The sequence below is a fragment of the Heptranchias perlo genome, unplaced genomic scaffold, assembly GCF_035084215.1.
Source record: "Heptranchias perlo isolate sHepPer1 unplaced genomic scaffold, sHepPer1.hap1 HAP1_SCAFFOLD_230, whole genome shotgun sequence".
Taxonomy (NCBI): Eukaryota; Metazoa; Chordata; class Chondrichthyes; order Hexanchiformes; family Hexanchidae; genus Heptranchias; species Heptranchias perlo.
This window is the reverse complement of record NW_027139244.1, coordinates 143,323-151,859: the sequence shown is the minus strand read 5'-3', so window position 1 is coordinate 151,859 and position 8,537 is coordinate 143,323.

Below are 8,537 nucleotides of genomic sequence, written 5' to 3'. Positions count from 1 at the left end.
TTCCAATTGTCATGGTCCATGTAGGTACCAACGAAATAGGTCGGACTAAGAAAAAATGTTCTGCTGGGGAAAGAGGGAGCTGTTCTGTTGGGACAGGCTTCACCTGAACCATGCTGGGACCAGAGTTCTGGCAAACTGAATAACTAGGGCGGTAGAGAAGGCATTAAACTGAATAGAGGGGGGAGTTTAAATTGATAAAGAGAAAAGACAAGGAAGTAGTACAGGAAAGTGATGGGGGTAATGATAAAAAGAGTGTGTCAAAATGTGAAGTCATCCATTTTGGGAGGAAAAATTAAAAAAAGAGCAAAATATTATTTGAATGGAGAAATACCACAAAATGCTGCAGTACAGAAAGATTTGGGTGTCCTCATACATGAAACACAAAATTTCAACATAGCAGCAGGAAATCAGGAAGGCAAACGGAATATTGGCCTTTATTTCGAGGGGGATGGAGTATAAAAGCAGGGAAGTCGTGCTACAACTGTACAGAGTGCTGGTGAGACCAGACCTGGAGTACTGCGTACAGTTCTGGTGCCCTTATTTAAGGAAGGACATACTTGCATTGGAGACAGTTCAGAGGAGGCTCGCTCGGTTGATTCCGGGTATGGAAGGGTTTTCTTATGAGGAAAGATTGGACAGGTTGGGTGTATACTGATTGGAGTTTAGAAGAATGAGAGGAGATCTTATTGAAACATGCAAGATTCTGAGGGGACTCCATAGGGTAGTTGCTGAGAGGATGTTACCCCTCATGGGGGAATCTAAAATTAGGGGACATAGTCTCAGAATAAGGCATCGCCCGTGTAAGACCGAAATGAGGAGGAATTTCTTCATCCAGAGGGTCGTGAATCTTTGGAATTCTTTACCCCAAAAAGCTGTGGAGGCTGAGACATTGAATACATTCAAGGCTGAGTTGGACAAATTTTTGATCAGCAAGGGAGTCAAAAGATATGGGGAAAGGGCGGGAAAGTGGAGTTGAGATAAAAATCAGATCAGCCATGATCTCGCTAAATGGTGGAGCAGGCTCGAAGGGCCGAATGGCCTACTCCTGCTCCTATCTCTTATGGTCCTATGGAGGCAGTAAAAGCGAGAGACAATGAGACATCGTGTGAGAGGAAGTGAGACAGCAAGAAAAAGGTAGAGAGCAAGAAACAGAGAGCGAAGAAGACAGAGAGAGACAAATAATGGCAGAGGGTGAGAGAGAGAAAAAAGCAGACAGGGAATCAAAGATTCATGGAAAAGAAAGAAAGATTTAAAAAAGTGAGAGGGAGAGAGAAACAGAAAGAGGGAAACAATGAGAAACAGTAGGACTGAATGAGGTAAAGAGTGTGTGTGAGAGAGAGACTGAAACAGAAACTGAGAAATGGACTGGTGCAAACTCAGATCGGCAGATTTGGCGGGTCTGCCTTGCAGATTGGTGGATGTAGGATGTAGATTTGAGAAACCTTTATTCAGTAGTTTAAATAAAACAACAGTTTTTAAACAAGGCCTGCATCTATGTTTTATTTGTATAATTTCCAATCCCCGTTCAGACCTGTATCTATGTTTCCGTTTGTATTTCATGCCCTCTGTACAGTGCGTGTCTTTCCCAGTGAGGTGAGGTACTCTGTAATAAATGCTCCAGTGCTGGGTTAACACACAATGGTGGCCCTGAATAAACGCACAATTGAGGCCTGCATCTGAATCAAAATCATTGATTTTACTTTTAAATAAAATGTCTCTGTCAGTCTTATTTCCCTCTTTGTATTGTACGGCCGTTGTGTGCCTCAGTATCAGCTTCTGTACATGTGCAGTACACGGCGGGTGAAAGGGAACGATTCACTCCCGTCTGGTACTGTCCTGTCAGTGTGTGTCTCAGTGTCAGCTCCTGCACATGTACGGCACAAAGTGGATAAAAGAGAACGATTCACTCCTGTCTCACAATGCACAGCTCATGTGTTCCTCAGTGTCAGCTCCTGTAATTATACAGTACACAGATAGAATAAGATAGATTCAGAGAGAACGGGAGTAATTTTAACCCCCAAGAGCGGGTGGGTTGGGGGCGGATCTGAGTTTAAAATAACAGCTTTTTGGAGTAGAACAATATGCGTTTGACCCAGGTGCGTTCGGAAGCTTGCGCTTAACAGACACCCAGAAGTCCACCGCACTTAAAGCAGGCGGACCGATACATAAAGGGCAATGTACCTCATTGGAATCGTTGGGGCATTTAATTTCTTGTACATTACAAAAGTAAAATTAATTTAACCTTAGCTTCCCATCGCTTCCGATTCATGTCAGGTGAAAGCAGGCGGCAAGGTCCGGGTCCATGAGATTGGTGAGGGCCTTTATTGCACTGCTTGTGAGCCCAGAGGTGAAGGAGTATTCCATCCAAGCCTAACAAGCTCACCTGGCCGACAGGTCACCCAGATCGGAAGACACCATCCCCAAATGGTGGAAACGCCCCCCACCCCCCCCATGCTGCTGCCCCTCAACCCGATGCTGGTGGAATCACCACCCACCCCCCGATGTTGGTGACCCCCCCACTGATGCTGGTACCCCGATGCTGGAATCCCCCCCGAGAATGGATGTCCCCAATACTGGATCCGCCCCCCCCCCCCCCCCGCCATGGTGGATGCTCCCCGATCTTAAAGGCCAACCCCATTTCATTCATATTTCCGCACCTCCCACCACCCCTCTGATTTGTTCCACCGCCCACGATCTCTCTCCCTCTCGCCACCCTTCTTTCTCTTCCGAGAGGCAGCCAGCTTGTCAATCTGGCTACTTGGTGCGTGGGAAACACGAAGGCACAAATACTGAACTTCCCTTGTGTTGCGATTGCAGATTGCGGCGCACTCCATTGGCTTTCGGGTTTGCCATGCGATTATCTGCTGATGCGCTGGGTTCCCCGCTCCCAGCTAAAACCATGCCCAATGAGGCAGAAAAAGACAGAGGGAATGAGACCGAGAGACAGGCAGGGTGAGTATCGCAGAGAGAGACAGCTGGAGAGAGAGACAGTGAAAGGGAGAGTCAATGAGACACCGTGTGAGAGAAAGTGAGACAGAGGGAAAGAGGTAGAGAGCAAGAAACAGAGAGTGAAAAGGACAGAGATGGACAGATAATGGCAGAGGGTGAGAGAGAGAAAAAAGCAGATAGGGATTCAAAGAGTCACGGAAAAGAGAGAGAAAGAAAGTCAGGGGGAGAGAGGAACAAAGAGAGGGAAACTGAGAAACAGAGCGAGACTGAATGCGATAGAGGGTTTAAGTAAGAGAGAGACTGAAACAGAAACAGAGAAATGGACTGGTACAAACTCAGATTGTCAGATTGGTCGGTCTGGTATGCAAGTTGGAGGATGTCGGATGTAGTTTTGACAAATATTTATTCAATATTTTAAATTAAAAAAAACAGTTTTTAAACATAACGACAAGACCTGCACTTGCATTTTACTTGTACACTTTCTGATCTCCGTTCAGACCTGTATCTGTGTTTCCCTTTGTATTTCTTGCCCAGTACAAAGTGTGTGTCTTTCCCAGTGAGGAGAGGTACCCCGTAATAAATGTCCCAGTGCTGTGTTAATACAAAATGGTGGCCCTGAATAAACACAAAATTGAGGCTTGCAGCTGAAACAAAATCACTGCATTTACATTTAAACAAAATGTCTTTCTCAGTCTGTACCTCGTCTCTGTACTGTACGGTTCATGTGTGTCTCAGTATCAGTTCCTGTACATGTACAGTACACAACGGGTAAAAGGGAGCAATTCATTACCGTCTGGTAATGTACGGCCCTTATGTATCTTAATCTCGGCTCCTGTACTTATACAGCACACAGCGAGTCAAAGGGAACGATTCACTCCCCTCTCTGTACTGTACGGCTCATGTGTGTCTCAGTATCAGTTCTCGTACATGTACAGTACGGAGAGGGTAAAAGGATACGATTCACTCCCGTCTGGTAATGTACGGCCCTTGTGTGTCTCAGTGTCAGCTCCTGTACATGTACAGTACACTGTGGACCAAAGAGAACGATTCACTCCTGTCTCACAATGCACAGCTCATGTGTTTCTCAGTGTCAGCTTATGTAATTGTACAATACACAGATAGAGTAAGATAGAGACAGAGAGTTTGGGAGTGGGTAAAAGGGAACGATTCACTCCCATCTGGTCCGTAAATTTTAAGTCTTTTCTATTTTCCCGTGGAAGTAATCCCGGTATTTAAACTCTTCCCTCATAAGTTTCCCTGCCCTGGCCTCATTCGTGTGAATCTACACTGTGCTCTCTCTATGGCTTTAATGTTGTTTCTATAATGGGGCACAAAAATCGCACATAAAACTATGGAACTACGGATTCAACCAAAAAGAATAACTAATAAAGCTTCATCCTCGTCATCAGTCACAGAGAGCAGCAAAACGGATTATGACTAAAGAGTTAAAGGACAAATAACTAATAAAGCTTCATCCTAGTCACTGTTGTTGATCTCCTATTAGTTAGAGGTCTCCCAAAAGGCTGCCTCATACTTGTACAAACCGATTTCCGTGCGATATCTCTACAAAAATGTCGTTATGTGTTCTACAAGTCGGTGTCCACCAGTAGTTGCCAATGTTAATTTATCTCAACAAATAGGTCCATGATATAAATCTTTTCCTGGCATAAGAATATTCGCCCAGAAATTAATTTTGCTAGTACAGTGGACAACTAATGACACATTCCAATGAAAGTCAACAAAAACTTGCTTTCACAGACCGCCTTTAATGTAACAAACATTCCAAATGGGCTTCACGGAGGAATGAGGAAAATGGACACAAAAGGAATAAGAAGGTATCAGGAGGATTGGCCAAAACCTTGGCCAGAGAGTGTGTTTAAGGAGGGTGTAAAAGGAGGAAAAGTAAATGGAAAGTTGGAGGGGATAAGGTTGGTTTTAAGGGTAGAATTTAGGTGTCTGAAGAACAATATTGGACCCCCGGCCAATGAAGGCGATATTAGGAGGGATATCAAAAGCTTGAAGCAAGAGATGGGTTTCATGGAAGGTCGGAATGAAGGAAAGAAGTTCCCTTTATATACCGCCTTTCAAGACCTCAGGACTTCCCAAAACCGCCAATGAATTAAAAATTGTGAAGTGTAATCACTGTTCTAATGTAAGAAACGCGGCAGCCATTTTGCACACAGCAAGGTCCCACACACTGCAATGAGATAAATGACCAGGAAATCGGTTTCAGTAATGTTGGTTGAGGGATAAATAGCAGCCAGGCCACCGGGGAGAACACCTCATCTGTTTTTTGAATAGTCCCATGGGATCATTTACATCTAACTGAGAGGGAAGATGGGCTCTCGGTTTAACGTGCCACACAAAGGTCGGCACCTCCGACAGTACAGCGCTCTCTCAGTACTGACCCTCTGACATTATAACACTCCCTCCGTACTGCCGCTCTGACATTGCAGCGCTCCCTCAGTACTGACCCTCCAACAGTACCGCACTCCCCCAGTACTACCCCTCTGAAAGTGCAGCAGGCCCTCATGTCTGACCCGCCAACAGTATTGCGCTCCCTCAGCACTACGCTGCAGTGTCAGCCTGGATTATGTGTTCAAGTCTCTGGACTGAGTCGTGAACTCACAACTTCTGGCTCAGAGGCGAGAATGCTTCCACTGAGTCACGGCTGACACCTGAAAGCGGGGAGGGGGTGGAGGGGCTTTCTGGAGCGTGAATATGGCTGAAGGTAAAGGAACTGTGGATGCAAAGGTGGCCAGAGGTGAAGGAGCAGAATGTTTGGGAGGGATTTTACAGAGATAGTGAGGGGTGAGGCCCTCATGGATTTAAGTGTAAGAAAGAATGAAAATAAACTACAGACTTCGGAGGCTGGAATCCATTTCAGGTCAGTAAGGGCTTGAGTGATTGGTGAGGGATTCACCAAAGAGCCAGGGTGGGGATGGAATCAGTTGTAAGGATGTTGGGGTTGTGGGGTCAAAGATCATGACTTCCCATTTATTAACTTGAGGAAATTGTGGCTCATCTCAAACAGAATGTGGGTCTGACAACACAAATTCATTGGAAGGGTCAAGAGAGGCGAGTGTTTTGTCAGCGTCCGTCTGAAAGCCGGCCAATGTCTGTGGACGATGTCACCAAAGGGCAGCAGGAAGCGGAGGGAGCCAAGGATTGCAGATTTAGAAACATCAGAGATAACGATGATAGGGTGGGAAGAGAAGCTTCTTCTGGCTCTGATCAGAAAGGTGAGTGGAACCAAGCGAGGGGAGTCCCACCACAAGAGGCCAGTGTCCGACGAATGACGAGTTAACGGGTGGGATTGCTGCATGTGTGGAGATGGGGAGGGGTGGGCCATGGAGGAATTTAAACCCAAAGATGAGATTTTAAATATAATGAATGTGGAACTGGGAGCCAGTGAGGGTCAGTGAGGCCGAGCAGGACCTGGTGCTGGTTGGACACGGACAACAGAGTTTTGGACGAGCTCCTGTTTATGGAAGGCGGAGGTTTGGTGGCCGGTCAGGAGTGTATTGGAGGAATGGAGTCTGGAGAGGACAGAGGCATTGATGAGGGTTTCAATGGCAATGGGCTGAGGAAGGATTGGAGGCGGGTGAGGGAATCAAGGGGCCTTTGTGATGAAGGTCAAATCGGGTCATGAGCTCAGCTCAGTGTTACACGGGACAAATTTTACTGGAGCCGTTAACCAATGTAGAATAAACGAGTAAACATCTGCAGTAAAATAGCGGAGAGAGGAATGTGAATGAGGCACGTTCAGTGTCCGTCCCCTAATATCACCCTCAGTCGTTTCTTGGCTGCAATCCTCAACCTGTCCTTTAACGGTCTCCTTGTCAGAGACTAGATATTCAAATTTTAATTGGGAAACTGCAGGAACACGTGGAACTGGTCTGCTTGTGTCCCTGGATTCAGACTAAACTGCGGACGAATCGATAAAATTTATCATTGAATTGGCAGGAGTGAACATGGTCAATACAATTGTATGGAAACTGTAAATGAAGCCGCTCATTATTGCTTTATCAGTGCTGTATGAGCACAGCTTTCAACTTTATTCCCGAGAGAAGTCTGATTAAGATAATGTCTTGAACTTTGAAATGTTTGTGTTATATCACCACATTATTTACATCGGAGTCAAAGTTGCTAATGTAACATGTTTGTTCAAGTAACTATAAGTAATAGCAATGATCAGGGGCATAACCTTGTCAGTAGAGACTTATCCCGTGCATAAATCTGGACTTGTTATAATGGATCAACTCAGGTTGCCTGTTAGAGCTGTGGTTTTCAGGCCAACAGAAGTCACTGCTTCTCTCAGAAATGCATTCTTCATTAATCCGTCAGATAATATTAATTTATTTTCCTGTCCTTGCAGCCGTTGGAGTTCCGGGTAAGCCTTTATATTCACTGCGAATGGTGTAAATCGATGTTAACTCTGCTGATATTTCTTCTCCCTGCATATTTTACACAGCTGAATGATGGAACGTATTAAGTCTCTACTCTTTCATTTTTGTAGGAGCTGCGTTTTATCCGTAATAAACTCGGTATATCCGACCCTGGCATTGTTACTGGCCTATTCTCTGTACTGAATGTATTGTTGAATAATGGTATCTCTTGAACTGCAAAAGGTTCAATCTTGTAGGAGCTGCGTTTTATCCGTAATAAACTCGGTATATCCGACCCTGGCATTGTTACTGGCCTATTCTCTGTACTGAATGTATTGTTGAATAATGGTATCTCTTGAACTTCAAAAGGTTCAATCTTGTAAGAGCTGCATTCTATCCGTAATGGTCTTTGCTTTTCCAACCCTGGCATTGTTATTGGATTATTCTCTGTACTTACTGTATTGCTGAATAATGGCACCTCCTTAGCTTCCAAACGTTCATTATTGTAGGAGTTACATTATATCTGTGATGACATTTTATATCCATTGTTACTGGATTATTCTCTGTAATGAATGTATCGGAATCAGGCGTTAAGAGGTGGTATCAGACCAGGAGGAGCTGTTAACATGTTCCATGTACCATGTTGTGGAACAAACATATGCTGGAATATTAAGATGTTGGCGTTTTATTAATTGGACAGTCCCGGTATTTATCGCTTTACATTATAAATACATGAGAAGGAATCTCAATTATTTTGAGATCTGTCTGAAAGAGGCTTTTGATGCTGTTTATTCCATGATTTGTAGATGATATGAACAGTGTAGGTGAACAGCTGGAGACTTGAAGGATCTTTAGAAACATTAAACTATTTCACAGAGGCTTCACTAACAAACTGAGAATAGGATCGGTGAGACACGGGACTGGTGAACAGAATTCAGGCGCAGGATGATAGGATTTAATCAGATATGAAAATGGACTTAAGAAAGAGAGTAGAGTGAGTGATTGAGAGGGAAAGGGAGAGGCTCTGGTGTGAATAATTAATCAGAATGAACTGCTGAAACTTCCAGTACAATTAAAAATATAAAATGTGATTTGAAGGAGTTATTATGATGTGGTCAGATTGGGTGAGTTTTTATTGTGGGACTCGCTCCTCATGTTTATATCCCTGTCAGGCCCTGTTTTTGTGAATGTTACTTGTTT